The sequence below is a fragment of the Marmota marmota genome, unplaced genomic scaffold, assembly GCF_001458135.2.
Source record: "Marmota marmota marmota unplaced genomic scaffold, marMar, whole genome shotgun sequence".
Classification (NCBI taxonomy): domain Eukaryota; kingdom Metazoa; phylum Chordata; class Mammalia; order Rodentia; family Sciuridae; genus Marmota; species Marmota marmota.
The window spans coordinates 21,081,499-21,085,879 of record NW_026000241.1 but is presented as its reverse complement, the minus strand read 5'-3'; positions in this window follow the sequence as shown (position 1 = coordinate 21,085,879).

Here is a 4,381-nt window from a genome sequence, read left to right as displayed (position 1 = left end):
TATATATATATATATGGTAGAAGCCAAGGATGTTGCTAAACATCCTACTGTCAGGGGCTGCCTTGAACAGGAGCTGAGCACGCCCCCTTAGCCTTGAGTAATGGGGGTGAGGAACTGGCATGTATTTCCCAGCATAATTTTATCTTGTTGTATTTAAAAGATGCCTCACTTACAACAAGTTAGATTGGGGGAAGGTAAGGAAGGTACCAACAGGAACAATAATTCCTAATTGGTTCTTCCAATTCCAAGTGAGGAGACTTACTTAAAGGATAAGAATTGACTGACGTTTAAATAGACCCAGCCTGGTAAAAGGCCATTAAATCCATGAAGCCACACCCCTTGATTAATTTTGTCCACCATAAAAGCTGCTTACTCTCCGCTAGAGATGACCCAAACCCTCACCTCCCCAGGCCAAATAAAGGCAAAAATATAATTCTAGCAAAGCCATCATTTGTATTCTTGTTTATTTACTTTTTACCATATTTTGTGTGTGTGCACATAGTAGAGATTAAGATCATAATATATATCTATTGATCCTAAGGTATTAACTTTTATATACATACACTTACAAAAGATACATGACTTATTTCCTGTCACTAAATATTTCTCAAAAGCATAATTTTTGATGAAGAAAAGCTATCCCATCTTATGATATACTATAATTTCTTTATTCATTCCTATTATAGGACAGTTAGGTCATTTTCAATTCTTTCACAATCATAAATAATGCAGCAATAGACATCCTTGCACATAAATCTTTGTCTACACTTTTGATTATTTTCCTGGGATAAATTGCTAGAGAATAAATAATTGGGTGAAAGGGAAGAAACATTTTTTAAGCCTTTGGTACTTCTGCCAAAACGCTTTCCAGAAAGTTTATATCTGTTTTTTCCTCTAACAAGGAATGAGGGTTTTACTCTCTCCTGACACAAGAAAACCTGGACTAAAAACAATGAGCTTCACATTGAAACACCAGTGCAGTACTTCCCATCCTGGGAAATTTTGCCCCAGGAGGCAGTTGGCAATGCCTGGAGATATTTTTTCATTGTCACAACTAACAGGACACCATTGATGTCAAGGTAGAAGCCAGGGACCTGCTAAACATCCTACTGTCGGGGACTGCCCTGAACAGGAGCTGAGGACGATCCCTTAGTCTTGAGTAATGGGGGTGAGACCAAAACAATATACTCTGGCACCAGTATCAATTTCATCCTCTTGCAATTTCCAACCAAAATGAGGACAAATGTAAATACCATGTGGAATTACTGACAAGAAGTCAAAATTATCAAAATTTCAGAACATTTAAAACAAAACAGAATTAACTGAAAACATGATGCTAATATACAAGTAAAGAGCACTACCCCATCCTTTCCATTTCACAATAAAGAACAACTACCTTCCAGGAAAACCTGACTATAGACCACTACATGTATATACATATTTATTGATTCAAATGTTCACTGAGCAACTGCTAGGTTTCTGCTATTATTCCAGACACTAGAGATACAATGAGTCAGTAGCAACATCTCTTAGCTCATGGGGTTTATATATTTTCATGGGAAGACAGAAAACAAAGCAAGAACAAGTGAGGACATAGTTCTCTCAGTAATAATTTCTTAGGGAAAAATAAAGCAAAGCACAGACAGAGTTCTAAGAGTAGCTGAAGAATATTATTGTATGGGTATTTGTCCCATCAGGATTTGGGTTTTTACTCTGGTAGGGTTCAGGAGCCATTGAGCAGAGCAGTGACATGTTCTATATATATTAGTCAGAGTTCTCCAGAGTAACAGGACCAATAGGATATATAATATAGACTTATATGACTTATATGACTAGAAACTGGATAGTCCACAATGGCCATCTGCAGTTGGAGAGCTGGAGGACCCAGTAGCTGCTCAGTCCAAGAAGCTGAAGCCTCAGTATAAGAAGGACCAAAGATGCAGCCCCAGTCCTGAATCAAAAGCCAGGAAACTCTCTAGAAAGTCACTGGTCAAGTACACTTTGGAAGAGTGAAATAGCTGGAGTCTGACGTCCTCATGTCATCACATCAGCGATCAAAGCACCAGTTCAAGAGCTCGCATCTGCTCCTGCTTCTTCATTCTTCCACCATTTTGTTCCCTCCATGCCCCCATCCTATTGGACTGGGCTGCCCATGATTAGGGTCTTGACCTCAGTCTGCTGTCCCACATGCCAGTCTTTCCTAGAAACACCCTCACTAACACACCCAGAAGACTTTATTTAATCTGAGACATTTCTTAATCCAATCAAGATGACAATTCAGATTAACCGTCACATGACATATGCTTACAAAAAAAAAAAAAAAAACAACTATGCATAACTTGCTGAGGTTTGACTTCTAGAAGTAAAAGGTAGAAACAAGTAACAGAAAACCCAGAATCAAGGCCAGATAGAGATCTATAGGTTATTAAAAAGATCTGGGCTTTTACTCTGAGAGAGAGGAATATTCTCCAGAGAATTTTGAGCAAAAGTATAATATGATCAAACTCAAATATTAAAATTGTGGCTATTGTGTGAAAAACATTCTCTGTAGGAATGAAAGGCAAATTCAGAAATAATAAAGGGAAACAGTCTTTAAATGCTAGCAGGATAATTCTAACTCCTTTCCTCCCATTTTTGTTTTGCTTGTTTTTAGATGGTACAGACAGACAGGTAAGAAAATAACACTGCTTTTCTTTCTCTTGGCATGCAAATATTAGTAAAAAGTCTTTTTTAAAAACCTAAGGCAGTAAATTTCCTGTTTGTTTCACTGGACCACCTGAAAGTTTCTTTTGCCTGGGGAGAATTGAGTTTCTTGACCCCAGACTTTAGGGAAGAGTTAAATCTCATAGTCAGAGCTGCTATCAGATTCTAAAGTCTTCCCTAACCATTCTTGGGGATGATTTGTTAGCTTTACTGACTGGAATAATCGATACACAAGGCTTTTATAAAATTTATTTTTAATTGGTAATTATAGTTATACATCAATGTGGAATTCATGGTGATATATTCATACATGCACATAAATAATACAGTTTGCTCAATTTCATTCCACAGTTGCTCCCCTTCCCCGTCCCCACTTCTCCCCATCTCCTTCCTCTAATCTACAATTCTCCCTGCTATTTATATGAGGCTTTTGAAAGCAGAAAAACCTAGGAAGTGCTCCCAGCTATCACTAGTTCCTTTTTCATGAATCCTTTTCAACAGCATCTAGCCCTGTTCATTAATGTCTGATCCTCATAGGTCACCCAGAAGAAAAGAATTATATTCTCTTCTAGACAAATACCTTGACATGATTCAAAGTTTCGAGTTTTCTGCAATAAGGACAAAAGCCAAATCACAAAAGGCTTCATCAATCTTGATTCAAAGAAGATGGGGACCTATGACCAACCTAAGCATTGCATTCCTCACTGATTCCTTTCAAGGATTAAAAAGATTTTCCTTAGTTGAACAGCCAATTTTGAGAAATAAAAACCAAGTCTTATCTTTTTATTATATTATATACTTTGACTTAGTGGTTATCATTTTTATGAAGACTGAATTCAATTAGTAGTGATTGTAGGACAGGCAAGTGGTTATCACAGATTAGGAATAGAGCATGATGGGAGCATCCACAGGAGCACAGCACAGATGAAGGAAAGACCCAACTCTTGAACCAGACAGCAGAGCCAGGCAGGTACTCAAGGAAATGGCCTAAGTTCAGGACAAGTCCCAGATTTGAATGGAGATGATAAGTGTAGGGATGGAGGCTGAGGGAATTGGTACCAATACCCAGGTAGCTACACTGACTTATATACTAGTCAGTCAACATGTAAAGTGGATAGAAAACCTAGTCTTAAGGGAATATATGCCACCCAAGTCTCTTCCCTGGGAGTCTCAGATTCTAGCCTTGATTGTCAATTCACCTTAAAGGAAGTTATGAAAAGAACATTCCACTATACAGTTTTGTTTTTGTTTGTTTGCTTGCTTGCTTGCTGTTTCAGTACCAGGGATTGAACCCAGAGTGTTTTTGATATGCTGTAGATTCTCAATGAGTTTCCATTGAATCAAAAAGTGTTTGCATGAATGAATAGATGGATGAATCTGGCTAGATGACTTCATTTTATGTAACCAGATGGAAGAGCAGAAGGAACTGTCATATTTCCTTAGCTGGTTCATTACTAAACCTATATACAGAATTATCAGTGTACCTGATTTTGACTTACTGATAAAGGTCAAGGGAGTTGATCTGATTCAGGATCTGGACTTATTGCTCCATTCAGTAAGATCCCATCAGACCAAAACAAACTTTTACTTGATCCATGGGCTTCTTTTACTCCTATCTGAATGTGAATTGATTTTCTATTAATGCTTTCAGAATCACTGATGAAGATTTATGGGGGGG